The sequence below is a fragment of the Acipenser ruthenus genome, chromosome 8, assembly GCF_902713425.1.
Source record: "Acipenser ruthenus chromosome 8, fAciRut3.2 maternal haplotype, whole genome shotgun sequence".
In the NCBI taxonomy this organism is placed as follows: domain Eukaryota; kingdom Metazoa; phylum Chordata; class Actinopteri; order Acipenseriformes; family Acipenseridae; genus Acipenser; species Acipenser ruthenus.
The window spans coordinates 40,511,011-40,527,420 of NC_081196.1; the positions used below are offsets into that span (position 1 = coordinate 40,511,011).

General features: G+C 35.8%; 1 protein-coding gene across 1 annotated transcript in view; it reads right to left on the reverse strand.

Annotated features, from left to right (window-relative positions):
- The window catches only part of LOC117407287 (E3 ubiquitin-protein ligase Midline-1), a 135,419-nt gene extending 124,178 nt beyond the window's left edge, over positions 1-11,241 (reverse strand). Inside the window, exon 1 of the mRNA XM_034012114.3 lies at positions 11,086-11,241. The gene's annotated coding sequence lies outside the window, so the exon portion shown is untranslated. The remainder of the gene's footprint in view (positions 1-11,085) is intronic.
- Positions 11,242-16,410: the final 5,169 nt, after the last annotated feature.

Genomic DNA, 16,410 nt, shown 5'->3' on the forward strand with positions numbered 1-16,410 from the left:
GCCAAAATAAATTCCACTCTAAAATGTTCCGTTACACGGTATGTCAAAGAAAATATTAAAGGAAGGCTGGTGTTTCTTATGCATTTCACTTAAAACTGGACATTAGGACGTCCAGGTTTGTTCATTCCTGCCACCCGAACACAGATGCCAATTCCCAGACTGTCCAGGTCAAACCCGGACAGGTGGCAACCCTACACTAAACTCAGTCAGGTTGCGGAAAAATTTATTTACATGAAAACAAGGGGTACTATTTAAACCAGTTTTCAGGGTGGGTCACAAGGGGTCCATGAAATGAATTGAAAGAGTTAGTATTCACAAACCCTATTCCTTCTATGATCTCTTTTTGTTTTTCCAGTCAACATGAAAGCCATGGGTTTCCTTCAGCTGCAGCTCATAAAGTTTGATATACTGTACACTCCAGATCCAACAATCTCCTTAGAATATAACTTCCTAGAAGGAAGTACTTCAAGCAGAGGAACATAAAATAGACCCACATTCGAAGATGCATAAACACAAAATTTTCTTACCTCAAAATATATACATGGTTGGTATTGTAAACATTTGTTGAACACTGAAAAAACTATTTAGCTGGAATGTAAATTTTATCATTTATTATTCAAAGTAAGTTCTTATTTTCTATGTTTACATACTGGTAGAATACAAAACATTTAACAGAGTTAAATTAATAAGTAAAATATTTGGCTATTTATCTGCTGAACAGAGCAAACTGCATAATTCTGGCCAAAGTTTATTTTAGCTTGGCCTTGTTTTTTTTTAGGAGTACCATGAAGTTATGGTTTATAAGCCAAAACTCTTGATTCTCGATTCTTAGATAGCCAATAACACTGTGTAAAAGCATAACTGCAGACTCACAGTGTTAAAGTTTATTTAAAACACCCATTCATCCCTGTTATCTACAACTGATGACATTTATAGGATCCACCGCCAAACAAAATAAAAAATAAAAATACAAAATGCAAAGCATCAGCAGTTCTGTAAACTGTTTGACAAGTTTTTATCAATTATGATGGGACCAAAAGCATGCTATCGATGTGATCTCAGACCCAAGCTGTGTTACCATCTGTATTTTTATTCAAAATTAATACCAGCACCTATTTTGAATATAGGTAAATCAAGCAGAACATCAGACATTTTAACGCAGTATCGTATTTGTTTATGTTTTGAAAACTTGCCCAGCTTGTTAAATACCATCTCCTGTTACAAGTTGTCTGTGAGACATAATAATGCACGCAGAAGGTGATGCCTTCCATCAATTAGAATACCTTCTCTTCCAAGCTAGTTTAGATTAATGGGGTATCTACTACGGAAAACTCTCTCTTTCATTAACTTTTTAAGAAAGAGCCAAGTTTTTAAAGTCTTGATTAGCCAGATCAATTGTCTGTTTATAGGATTCCTTTATATATATATATATATATATATATTACGTATGTGTTGTGCATTGTTAAACACATGTATCCATTAGCTCTTCATAAAGACAGATTATTGAAACAAAAAAGAATATTAACAGTTTACAACTCTGAATGCCAATGAGCTACAGCAACATGTTTTGAATACAGAAACACATTGTATACTGCAAGAATGTATTTTAAGGGAACAAAATCCTGTGTATCTGTGTTGGTTTCTGCCACTATGATAGAATTAACTGAAAGAGCATTTCTTCCTTCACTGGTTTGTGGTACCGCAACATTTTTCTGTTTGTCCAAGGAATTCTTTAATTGATCCCAGATACAAAGACATTTAGTTTAAATCTGTCAAAGCCTATGCTACTTAATTGGTCTGATGTCAGGTTAACATACATTCTTGAGTTCAGATGTTGGCTCCATATGCTGTGGGAGAGGAATCTATTGACTCCATTAAAGGCTGAAATAACATGTCCTAATATACAGGAGTCATTATGCTTGGATTTCCCTTAATCATTGTTAATTCTATTCAAAACATTGCAAGACTTACTTACAAGAGTCTCAGAAAAGAGGTTAAGGTAATAACAAACAGTGGGCTTCTATTTACAGAAAGTGAACCCAAATCTGAAATATCTTGGGACTTTAAATTTCACAGCTATCAACTGTTACTGACCAGCAATAGTGACCTCCAAATATGTTATGGAGGTAACATTGCCCCCTAGCTAGACTTTTTCAGTCATTTTTTAATTTATTTTTTTATAATATATTAAACATTCATATTTAAAAAAATAAAACAACTTTTAAAATATGTTGTTAAATACATGTAATAACTAAAAAACATAAGGGCTGGACTCCTTGAAGTCAATTATTGCTATGAAATTTGATTATGATGCTACTACAACACATACTGTAGACTGATAGACTAATTGTGTTCTGGAAATATTGAAAACGACATCCTGCTAAATCCAGGATACTAACCCTAATTCCCTCTTCAGTGACTATACAGATCAGACTTTCCACTGTGTCTAGGGTAGTCAGCCTTCATATATGTTTTATGCAGGTCAGCAGGGGTTATAGCACAACAAAGCAGAGCATACTTGCAAGTGTGCTCAGTATTAACAGATAAAAGATTTGTGGTGAAAGTGTTTACAGAAAATATGTAACAACATTTTATAGTATCGGTTTAATGCACAATACTTTAATACAATTTTATGGTGAACTTGGGGTGCAAATATACAATTATTTAACTGGTGTGTTTATAAAAGAGATACATAAGGCAAAAAAATAGGCAAATATTTTTAATCCACTTCACCTGAAACCCTGTAAGGTTATCTAGTCAATTTTGTTGGGTGCCTCGGGATGCTGTGATGCCTATAATTAAATTGGTTGTACCTACTGTATATTTTGTTTGTGATTACTTTTAAATGACGACAGCTTACATGGTAGTGTAACTACTAGTGGAATAAGAGCGTGATTATGTGGTAATGATCTGTACCATGGTGTTACTATGTAATGGTACTAGGCAATTTTCATGTAATTACATAGTAGTTAGGTTAATAGGTTTAGAGCTGGAATTGATGGTAATAAGCCATTTATTACACAGTAATTACATATTATATTCATACCCTAGCAGGCCACCAGAAAACAACTTGCTGGCAATTTCATAGATGCTTCTTCATCTATCACTATCAAAGCTTATACATTAAACATTAAGGCATGACAGGGGGTTTGTTAACACGATCCAATGGCACACCTGAGGGTGTTATGAAGCAAAAGCCTAGTTGAGCGCTTTTGACCCTATAGGCGTCATTATCTCCTTTTAATGAAGGCCCTGATGAACTGATGCCTGGGAAACATCACAACAAGAAGCTGCAATTACCAATATAAGTATCTAATGTGCACACATACTAACACCATTAATATCAGTCACAAATACAACCGCATTATAGATGGCATTAGAACTACAGCAATGCAGCAACTGACTTTAAATTAGGTCCCTTAATTTGCCATCTATATAGATGAGACCAAAGCAAAATAGCTGCTGGTCAAGGTAACCCTACTGTGTGAACTCATGCCACACACAAGCAGTCAAAGCACAAGGAAAATGATGTGTCAATGTCAAAGTAAAAAACAGCTAAGGTTCAGATCCATAATAACGCCTTTTCGCTTGGATCATTACCTGTGATTCTATAACAGGCAGTGGTAAGTTTAGAATGTGTTTTCCAAGGTTACAGATGTAACCGGATAATTGAGATATTTAAATTTCAGAAAGAGTAATACGCAATAAATTATGTTTTTCACTTGTAACCAACCACTGGAAAGTTTTTTTTTTCTTATGATAAGTTACACAATTGTTTGGAAATGTTTCTAAATAATTTAAATACAAAAGTTTAAAACTAGTTTCATATGTCTAATTGGAGCCGCAACTTTTGACCTTAAAAAGGATGTGTGGTTTACAAATTCTCCAAAGCTCAAATACAGAAAGTAATTTATAAAAACAAAAAAAACTGAGATGTGACTATAATAATAATTTTGAGTGCTGCTTTCCAGTACAGAAAGAATATAATAACTTTAAATCGTACAGTTTAATGGGATAGCTGATCAATTTCTGGCCCCAGGCTCTGACCCTGATACCTAGGTATATTCAAAATGCAGCAATCCCCTGCCTTGCTTTGCAAGTTCAGATCTGAACTGAGCCGCAATAATGGGATACAACCTTGTGATCTCGGATCAAAGCAACGTTGACTCAGAAGCAACAGAATTTTAATTATTTTCTGTAGGCGATTAAAGTACCTATAAATAATGATGTGCAGGGAGAATAAATCCAGAGTCCACATGCCTTGTTCACTCCCTCAAAAAACAAAAAAGCAAGTCAAGTTTCTTAAAAAAAATACATAGTGCTTCTAGTAAAAGAAAGTACACTACATGGATTCCTGAACAGTAAAGGACTGTCAATTCCAGTTTCCCCTGATTCTCAAAGAAAACAAAGCAAAATAACTTTTTGAGATACTGCAATATTGTAACACCACACACTACATGTGCACCCTGTTATAATACAGTCTGATTCAGAAATCCTATGACCCCCCCCCCCCCCCCAAAAAAAAACCTCAGACATTATTACAAAACATGTTCGAATTGAGCTCCATCATTGGCCTGACACATAGTCCTTGATACCTGTCAGTTATGACATTCATCAAAGGCTTCAGCTGCACTCCCAGCACTTTGCCCTCAACAATACACACCTGTCTCTGTCCAACATGTCTGTCTACTTTTAAACCTGAAATTAAATGTTCCATAATTTTCTTTTTCTGAAGGTGTATTGATTTTGAATCACACTGCATATACTTTTCACTATCAAGATACAGAAAGCCACAACTACATCCCAAGTTCAAAATGTTGGTTCCGAACGCCCTGCGATAGAGGGTTGGCAGGCTAAAGCATAGATCGCCTTACGGCTTTGAGTCAATACGTGAGCCAAGATCTAGCATGCATTTGCACACAATGGATTTATTGTTACAGCCTATTAGGCATGTGCCAGTGACCTTTCCAAGAATTGCTTCATCTAAACATCACAACTCTGTCTGGACAATATCACATCTAAAGCAGTCTTAGTCAGCCACTGCATTGCTGAAGCCGACATTCCTTGGTTAGGTTTGGTTACCCTGAGGACCAAGGATCATTACTACCATCAAGCTATGCAGAGATTTTAAATATAAATACTGCGGCATCATTATTTCAAGTAGGATTGAACACAGCTACTTTAGCAATTTTAATCCTGCCGCATTGAACACCAAATGCTGAATCCCTCCAGCCACCTGCTCTCTCTACGGGACTATTCTTGCTTTTTCTTGGCAGCAACTGGGCTTCCGCTGATAGCTCTTTTTAATTAGAAAGGGCCTTCAAAAAACTGAAATGATTACCGTCACATCCTGCAATTTTTACAAGACTTGTGCAAACTGGCTCAAAGATACAGGTCCTATTGGTTACATAGTTTACACACAAGATAAGCACTAAGCTTTTGCCTTAGTGCTAAGTTTGAATTGCTTTTTTCAAAAGGCAAAATAATACTGATTTGCCCGTCTTACCCAATGCTAATGTCCTACAATGTATTAAGCAAAATACAATCATTAACAGTCTCAGAGAAAACTGAAATTAGAAGAAATATATTAATATATAACAATGTAATATTATGAAGGAACCCGAATTAACCCATTTTGACAGGAATACTGAAGGCTGAAGGCTACTAGACCGTATAGGGAATTCTGAATAGACCGCATTACTGATAAAATCCTGGGGAAACAATTGTATCCATCAGCAATTAAAACACACACACACAAAAATAAAATCTGGCCATCTTTCTCAATACAGTACTAACATTCTCCCATGTATAAAGTAAAACTGATAAATAAAATCATCTGCATCTTGTATGTTTTGGCCGTCACATACATTTGTCCATGTTTATCCTATAACGAAATCCCTAATTTTTGATCTGTTGCACAATAAAAATGTGGTTGAAAAGATGTGGTAGCGATCCTGAGCAGTGCTCAAATCTGTCATATCCCAGGTGATTGGGCAGCTTGTTTTTAACAAAATGAATCACGGAAAACGTAGCTTCGCATAAGCATGTGCTTGAGAACATACAAAGCAATTTTAGGCTTGAAGATGCCAAACACAGGTATTGATCTCTTGGTACCTGCAGCCAAAAGTCAGCACTCTTGTTTCTGGATTTGTAACTGTTGCAAAGGAAGGTCATTTTGAACTAAGCTCAAGCAACTCTACAGCTGCCTTATCTGAATAAAACGATTTAATACTGGAAACAAATTCCCACACATTTTGTTGGAAAGGAGCTTCCAAAAATGTATCTTCCAGCTCTGTGATCTGGTTTGTGTACACATTGATAGGGAACTGCTCAGTTAAGTGCAGATTAACGCAACAGCTGGGGAAAATTCCTAAAGTCTTTGTTTACATCTTTAAAAAATCGTAATTTTGCTTGGTTGAAAATCTGCTATTTTTTTTCTTTCTGGCACTGCTGTCCAATGGGTACACATCTTTGTATTCTGTGTTGTACTGTGATGCCTGTTTTAAGTCGTAACTTTTATTAGGGAGGACTTTCAGACAAATTATACACATACAGCTTTTTCCACCTTCACTCACAATAGCAAAATAATCATGTTCCCACTATGGCAAAAAATTTGTGCTTGCCTGCCTGGGTAAATTCAACTATTTTTCAATGTTGCTGAGCACTCTTGTGTGGGCTCCATGCTTGATCCTGCAGCTGTCTTAGCACTTGAATCCGATTCCAATGTTGCTCTCGTTGAAGACACCTCATGGCCACGTTTATTTAATGTGTGCGTTTTATCTTTTAAAGTCATCAGTCCTGTTTAATTTTGGTGTTTTAATCAGTCACTTATCCATTTAAATTTCTTGAGCTCCATGTGGAATGCTCTGCTGGGAGAGATTGCGAACTCTAATTGAAAAGCCATTTGTACATCTTGACCTCTCTGCTGTAATGAGTAGGTTTGTGTGTGTTTGTAAGGCACTCTGAGATGCTTGTTCATGACAGTTGTATAAGTGTGTAGTTTGAGCGATTGATCAAGTGATTGGTTGCATTGCTGTCTCATGTTCTTACCTTGCTAGAGCTAACAAAAGGGGCACTGGATAGCAGAGGCTTGCATAACAAGAGGGCCTGCACTTAAATTCCACAAGTACGGCAAAAATAATACAGCTACAAAACATCTCACTCTTTCCATGACATGGCTGCCATCTGTTTTTTGTACTGCACATATGGATGTTGCCAGTTAAGTATTTGAATGGATCTTTTAGACCAGGGATGTTAAACAAGTATTGGATATGACAGAATTTTCTAATGTTGAATTCAGATAAAACAGAAGTTATGCTAGTGGGATCACAGAACCAACTTAAAGGAAATGGGGGATTACATGAGCTCGACCCTTGCAGTCTCTCATCAAAACTTAAACTAGAAATTAAGAGTTTGGGGGTCATCTTTGATCCTGATCTATCATTTGAGACTCATATTAGGGAAGTTACTAAAGTATCTTTTTACCATTTGAGAAATATAGCCAAACTTAGTCCAATTATTTCTGTATTTGATGCTGAGAGACTAATGCATGCCTTTGTTTAATCTAGAGTTGATTATTGTAATGCACTTTTTTTCTGGTGTCCCAAAACGTGTGGTATCTTTACATTGGCTCTCTGATTTGGTAGTTGTATGTGTGACATGCTATACAAATGTATTGTGGTTTGTTCTTTTTTTCTGCGATGTACTGTACAGTGCTTTGCGATGCTTTTGTATAAAATGTGCTATAGAAATGCAATAAATATAAATATATAATATATAAACAAAAGGCCTGTAGTCGAACTAGGCAAAAAAGACTGAGTCCAAACTGTAATAGATTTTAGTGTCTGACCTTTTTTTTTGCTGCACATATTTCAAATTCAGGTCAGACGCAACTTAATTTCCTGTGTTATAGTAAGGATTAAATACAGGAATTTTAATTCTCGAGTGAGTCATTTATTTTTATAATGCTGCAAATGCCAAATTGTTGTTTATATTAATAGCGGTGGTATAACTATGGAAATGGTACCATTCTATACACCTTCCCATCTCTGATTTCTGGTGTACACCCTTTGATTACTGACAGCTGCTCATTAAACAGCTAAGCATCCTAAAATGTCATTACCTCTTGAAAGATCATACCGTGTTGACATCAATTATGTTACCCACGTGTACCAGGTGTGTTATAATTATTATTTTCTATGTGTTGACCAAAATGGTTTTAAAAGCATTGTATATCATGCAATCAGAAATAAAAAAAATAAAAAATTAAGTGTACTTTACAAAAAAAAACAAAGTAGCTGTGTCTCACTATCATGTTTGTTTTTTTGTTTTTTTACTAAAATACAATATCATTCCTGGGTGACTTGTCTGGTTTCCCCTTGCTTTCTGTGCAATCTACTTAATCAGAATACAAATTACTGTACTTTCCCTTCCTTTCCTTTCCTACAAACTACCTGCAGCACCAGGAAGTTAGAAATGTCACCTTCAAACCCCACAGTATATCAAAATAAAAATGCCCTTGAACCCTATCGAACATGTCTGGGAACACCTCGATAAACAATTGCAGAAACCTTGACCACTATCTGCCAATGTGAATGAACTGTGGTCAAAACTCATCTAAACATGGCAAAATCTGCAGCAGACTGTAATACAGAATCTCATCGATTCCATGCCTACACGAGTTCAGACCCTGCATGATGCAAAAGGCCAAGCTATCTGATACTGATGTGTTTGTTTCTGTTCAGTTTTGTGCTTATGTTTTGTCCCAGTTTGGTACAAAAAATGTCACCTCTGTTTCAAGACTGGTCATTTTAATATGGCAGGGCACTGGTACAGTATATCACCTTGACCTTCAGCCATTGTACAGTGTAAGTGTGACAGACAGGTTTCTCTACAAATTCGTATACTCTCAATAACTTGTGGTAAATAATGTTGTATCCAAATTGTATCTCAATTGAATAAGCATTTCTTTAGATGTAAGTGTGTTAGTGTGACAGCAGGTAAAGAAATACCGACAGGAATTGACTTACTTATTCCCAGATTCTCAATACCGTTCATACCTTTCATGTGGATTAAACATAAAGCACCACAAGGAAATTAATATTAAGAGTTTGGCATTCTTTGTTTTCATTTTCTTTTTTCCCTGTTTTTGCAAAGATGTCTAACTGTCACACAATGAGGCTTTAGCATAACATTTTGTGCTTTTTAATTATAGACCTAATGGTAATGAGAGGTCTGGTCATTAAATGTTCAGAACCTTCCTCCTACCCCCACAACAAAACCCACCCATTAGAAATAACAAGCACTAATTACATGAAAAAGGATAAAGAGCCACCATGTTTATTAAAACATGGTATATTTACTTAATCCTTTAATCATTAAAGTAGATAATTGCTTCAATGTCCAATAAGTAGCTAGTTAGATGATCATGCAGGCTACTGACACATGAGGTCTGGAATAAGACTTCCAATGATGTGCAGTAAGGATTGACTCAAATATACCATTAGAGCTAAACCTTTAGAGCTAAGTCTTTAACTGCCTAACAGGTCTGTCTGTGATCCTGTGTAAATGAACACTGTATGTTTGAGACCTGAGTGCTGCATGCTCCAGGTCTTTACTTGAAACACACACGCACACACACGCACACACACTCACACATGAAGATAGGCAGACAGAAGGTTTGAAAAAGATACTGCAGTGACCATTGAGGCACAAATAGAAGTAAATTATACATAACTTCAAAATACTCAATCAGAATTCTAATGTAAAACGAAGTCAACTAAACAAACACGAAGAAGGCACTGGCCAAACATGTTTTAACTGTTGTTTTTTGTTCTTTAGAGGTAACTGTGGCAATGTGCCCCGCCCCTGTGTGCATATTATGTGTTGTATGTTGTTGCATGTGTTAATGTTGGTGTATAGTCATTGGTACACAGGATATAAACGGGTCTGTGTTTCACGTGTATTTAAAAATGAAGATTTGTATTTAGGCACGAGGAGGGCACAAATCACTTCACGTGCTGGTTAAATGTAATATGTGAGCACGGGGTTGCACAGAATTAATTCACGTGCTGGGATTTAAGTGAATAATTAATTAGTAATTGAATCCCAGCACAACAGTATATATAGATGCACATTTCTTTCACTCGAGGTTGGGTGTTCGGTGAGTGGAGAACGGGAGAGAGAGGAGAAAGTAAAATAAAGTAAAGTGAATTAAATTGATAGTTGTTTTCACTCACCGTGTTTGTTCGTTTGTCTGTTCACTGTTTAGTCCGTTTTGTTTATCTGTTTATTTTGGCGTAAGTGTTGTGTCCTGTTTTGTGTTCAAACCTTTTATTTTCTGTTCTGTTTATTTATTAAATGCTGAGCGAAAGCATTTCACCACCAAACCACATCTCTCTGTCATTTTATTTCCTGCCTCTGGTCTGACGCCACCCACTCCGGCCGTCTTTGTGACAGTAACACATATGGATTCCAATGAAGATGTAGGTCCTGAAGACAACTAGCCATGTAAAACAGTATTCACATGGAACCATAAAAACTGTAGGAAGCAACCATTCCTACTAAAGCTTTATTACATACACATGTTCCTGAGGAATAATGAAAATAAGGCAGTACAGTATTCAGAAAGTTGAAAAAAAAGTTCCTTCAGCATTCTACACTTCAAGTACAACATTCCGTTTTCAACCAATTCCAAGAGACACTTTAAATTATTGTCTTCCATCTACAGTATGCCTTAAAGATTTCCTAAAAAAAAAAAAAAAAAGGTGGCAATGCTATGTAACAGGGACATGTTGCAGATTACATTTTGGATTATTTTCTTCCCTTGCACACCCCTAATTGGAACGGCTCAGACTTTTTAATTAATTTTAACTTCACATATGGGTTTCATCAGAGATAAGAAAGCAGCCTTCATTGAACTGTTTGCCAAACACAAATACTTACAACAAATCCTACTGCACCATATTAATTGATATTACAAAAAAAGTAAAGAAAAAAAAAAAAAAACTTTAAAAGCAAATAACTTTCTAAACCACAGTTGGCATCAACAGCAAAGCAGCTTGGTGCAAGTAGCGTCTTTCTTACCTGCTTCCCCAGTGTTCCTGACATGGTTTCAGTCTCCTTTTTTGGGCCTGTGATTAAGAAGAATGTTTCACTCAGCAGTGTGGGCTTTTGGTAAAGCCTGATGTGTCTCCTACTAGTAGTGTGGTATCTGTTAAACTGTAACAGTGACTCAGGAAGCTATGTTCTGTCCAGCCTCCAGCTCACTCCCACTCGCCAGGGTGTGTGCATATGCATGTCTCTCCCAGTCAAACAGAGGAGGTTCTCTCTTCAGTCTAACAGGTTTCCTTATATAGGTAACCATGCCTTAAATCCCCTGTCTTGGAGACTTGCTGGAATGAAAGCTTAACTCCTGGAGTGCAAATGGCAAAACCTTTTTCCAGAAAAGGGAAGTGTATTGTACCGTAAGAATGTACTGTATAGAACCTGGAAAAGCAGATATATCTTTTTTTGAAGAGTTTCAGTATTCGTGGTACAATAAAGCATTCCTTTAAGAACTTTTCTTGAATGTTTTTTTCTCCAATGGGTAAAGAAACACAATAATTCAGTCACACTTTAAAGTAAGTTTCTGGATACATTCTGAGTGTAATGCATTATGAATAGTTGTTTACTTTATATACATTCTTGTGTGGAGTCGTGTCTTAGTTCATACTAAAAGTCTTGCAAAAAAATAGTATCCATTTTTTAGAAAGTACAATTTTTACTCTGCAGCAACTCCCCACAACAGCTCAGGAGAATTGTTCCTTATGGAAAAAACATATATTTTTAATATGTGGTATGATCCTTATATTTTTCAAATATAGAAATTGGCCCCTTTTTATATATTTAAAATATATGGGATATATTTAAAATACATTTTAGTCTGTAATCCATATATTTATTGTATATGGATTACACACTAATGAAAATATATGGTGCACCATATATTTTCAACATATAAAATAAATATATGGATTACAGACAAAAATATATTTTAAATATATCCCATATATTTTAAATATATAAAAAGGGGCCCATTTCTATATATGAAAAATCTAAGAATCATACTTTTCTACCATATATTAAAAATATATGTTTGTTCCATAAGGGGTAGGTTAGTGGACAACCTCCATACACACCACCAAGCCAATTGCCTTGTAACACCCAGAAGCACAATGCAATGCTCCTTGTGTGATCCCCACCCAAAACCATCACCTTGGCACAGCAAGGACATCAACCTTCACTTCCCTCACAGCATAAGCATACACACCGTGCGGTCACAGATGAGCCACTTGTGGATCCCTCAGAACAATCTTTAAAGGGGCTGGGTGTTGGTACTGCATGGTGCAAGGACAAGTCTCTAAAGGTTGTGGTGAGGTGAGAAACGAAGCATTATTCAAATGCAAAATACTCACAGAAAGGCAGTGTTTTGTGTATTTTCTTTCACAACTCAATTTACTAAACAGCAAAGGTTAAGCATAGAGGATTTCAAAAAATATCTCAATATCCCGGTATTTTCAGTTAAGAGCCACACGTTAAACCTCTGTAAATAATGATAACAATGTTAAAAAAACAAAAAACTGTTAATAACTTCCCCAAAAATATTTTAATAAGCATATATATGCATTTAAAATAAATAAATCACATGACTGCAATGGGCGTTGAGTGGCACAGTGCATAAGCCGGACCAAGTTTTTCAAGACAGTAAGTTTGGTGGTCTAAAACCACGAATTTGGAACAATTGACAGCCTCAGCTTATGTGTTTTCAAACTCTCCTGCGTTTTCATAACATCTGCATCTTCCATTTAGGAAAATTTGAGATCTAAGAAACAATGGGAATACATAGACGGTAAGATTTACTGGAATTTTGTGTTAGCTCTGTGTACTTTAAACGTTGACAGAGCAAATCATGGAAATCCTAAAGCAGAACCCTGCTACAAAGAAAACAACACAGGCTCCAAAGCTATTAGGGAATTAGGTGTTGTCATCAAAGCTCACAGTGACAAACCACTAAGTGGCAACATGAAAACTAACATAAAAAAGAGCCAATTATTGAAAAAAGCAGGCAGTAAGAATGTGGTATAGTGACATGACAACAATACTAAACAATATAGAAACTTTTACCTTCAGCGATTTCTTATTACAAATCAAAGGCGGAGATTGCTTCCTGCCGCACCTCCTAATAAAACTTGCACCAGAAAGTCCTGAACTGACCTGGAAGATTGATAACTTTAGGTTGATCTGTTGGGAAATGATCAGGGAACATCCACACACAAACTGGACATGTCCTGTCAGCACTCTTCTGGTTCTAAAATCTGTTGTATAGAGAATGATTCAATTGTCATGTTCAGGGACTGAAGTTTTATAATCCGATAGTTATTTTAAAGTTAAGATTAAGTTATAGGTTTGGTATAAAATTGTGATTGAAGGTTAGGATTTTTTTTTGTGTAGATGCAATGTAAGCGTGGATGTTCCTGCAGCATCTGCCTCTGGGCTAAGCAACAACTCTTTTGGGATGGTCTTAGAATATTTTACCTTTAACCAAAATAATTGTAACAAATGTAGAGGATACTTACTTTAAATATGTCCTTCACCTAAGTCTTATTAATTATTAATTACTACCAGTTTCCCATTCTCGAAACATTAGTGAAACCCGAGTCAAAAAAACTTAAATGATAATTTTTTTGTTAAATATTCTCAACCCAGACGAGAACCCTGTTTTACCTACTCTCTGCAACTTTCACAGGGTTCCAGAAACAACAAAACCTTAACCTAAAGCATAACGGTATCAGCCCATCCCCTTATTTTCATTTAATTTCATTTTCAACATTCATACCCAGTTTCTATGTTGCAGAATTTTAAGAGACAATACAGTTTCAACACAACAGATGTGGTAGAGACACAGTGAGATCATAATCAAGTGTGACAGGTTAACCTACGAAAACCTGAGAAAAAAAAAGATTAAAGGGAGCAATTTCTTTAAAACGTAGGCTGCATCTAATATCAAACTGAGAAACAGATGTAATTGTAAGGCACCAAGAGAAAGAGGCGATTAAATCACTTGAACTTGCAATTTTTTCTATTTATTTCATGACTTTTTTTTTCCACATTGACTTGGAACCTTGGTTTGGATTTTGTACCAAGCAGACTGGAATGTTTTTTTTTTTTTTTTTTTAATGGAATCGGCAAAAATATGGACATTGTGTTCCAACAGATTTCTTGTCAATGGACTTTGCAATCCCCAATCTTCCTAATACTAGGCGGATGGGTTTTTTCACTTGGAATTGTTCGGTGTGATTTTGGACCAAAAGGCCGTTTATGTTTAGTGCAATTTGTGTTTGCATATTGGAACTACTGTACTAAAGTAAACATGTAGGTCAGGCATCTCTTTTTAACAATTTAATAAAAACTAAAGTGTGTGTTACTTTGTTTAGTGCTACTTGACCATACACAATTAACTGTACAAGAAGGCAAACATTATATTCATTACCTAGTATATTACTTGATTGTGTGTGAGACTGGCATTTAAAAATAGGACTTGTGCCAATGTTTGGGAGGTTTATGTACACTAGTATGTAGAGGAGAGTATTGTCTGGTGTTGGATTCCAGTACTCGAGTACTTGGTAATTGTAATGCTCAAGTACTCAAGCAATATATTTCTCAAAGATCCCACCACTACTATACAATGTATTTCAATCAATAAATTCTAAACCATGCCATCTTCTGCAGAAGTCACCACCTAGTTACATGATTGATGAGTCATGCTCACAGAGTCTCTCTTTATTGGCCAGAGGCAAAAAAAAGTTTTAAAATTTTTTCTCAAAGTAGAACCCCAGTCTACTCCAAGAAACATGTCTCCTTATTTCTGGAAACATGAAAACACCCAGCATACAGCAGTACACATTTTACCTGGAAACATGTTTCTTTGTCTCCTTGTTTCTGGAAACATGAAAACACCCAGCATACAGCAGTACACATTTTACCTGGAAACATGTTTCTTTGTCTCCTTGTTTCTGGAAACATGAAAACACCCAGAATACAGCAGTACACATTTTGTCTGGAAACATGTTTCTTTGTGTACGCTGGGCTTTATACGTAGATATTCCTGATTTTCATAGATTTTGAAACATGCTTGTGGAATAATGCAGCTTCATTTCATGAATGCTTGGGCACTGCACACCTGAAAACAAACTGTTTTCTGGCACTAAACCTCCACATAACCACCAACAGATTAAAAACAGTGTAGGCTGGAGTGTGGGACTGGGATCCAGGAAATCCTGGTACTAAATTCCTTCAAATCTAAAGACCTGCTGAGTAAACCTTATTGTTGTCCACGTCACCCTGTTGTAAAGTACAGGCACAAATTAAAGTTACTGAAAGAACACCTACATTCATTTAAAATGGCAAATGTTTCAAAACTAATGTAAGAATCAGGCTTTTGCTCCAGTGGAAAGCTTGTGCTGTTTTTTTATACATTTGCATATGTTATTTCTTATTAAACAGAACATTATTCAAAAGAGCCAAGGCTCTGCTATAGAATTTTAGAACAAATCATATATTCATTAATGATTGATTTGTCCTCTATGTTATTTATACAGCTAAATTTCCCCAATGAGACAAGTAAACCAGAATTAGCAACAAATACAAAAAATAAACAAATGCAGTTGTTACAATTATAAATGCCCCTATTCTGTTTTCTATTCTTCTTTCTGGCTACTAATTTAAAATAAATGTTGAACGTAATAGTAATCATTCTAATGTGAAACAAAGAAGTGTTAATAAATATTCCAATAATAATCACAGGTGAAGGAATTACAACAAAATGTATGTCGACTTGTCTTGGTTTCTTGACATACGTTAAAAAAAAAAAAAACATGAAAATATATATTAATGTCTGGTTTTACACACCCCAATTCTGTGAACTACCTAATGTTACATGTGCCTTACCTGAGGTATTACGTAGTCCAAGATTAGTGCTAGTGGTGTCTGAAACCAGCTGTAAACATTTTATGAATCTGACTAATGTTAGAATTGTCAGGGACTAAGATTTAAAACACAACCTGGCAGTTAAAATTGCATGTCCTGAAGCATTTTACTTTGCTAAACTATATCTAGTAGACTTTTTACAGTCCTCTCTACTGCCACTCCCAGCAAGGCAAACCTACTTTTAAATAGCAGTTCACTACATGCTGTTTGCTGTTCATCCCATGTAACATTATGTTGACCTCTAGAAAATTGTAATACACAGCCTGGCTCATTTACAATAGATACTTAATGGATTATTTCTTTCAAAGAAAATGACTGGCAGCAATAAACAGTCGTATGAACATAAGAACATAAGAACATCATGCAATGCATGATTTGTACAGT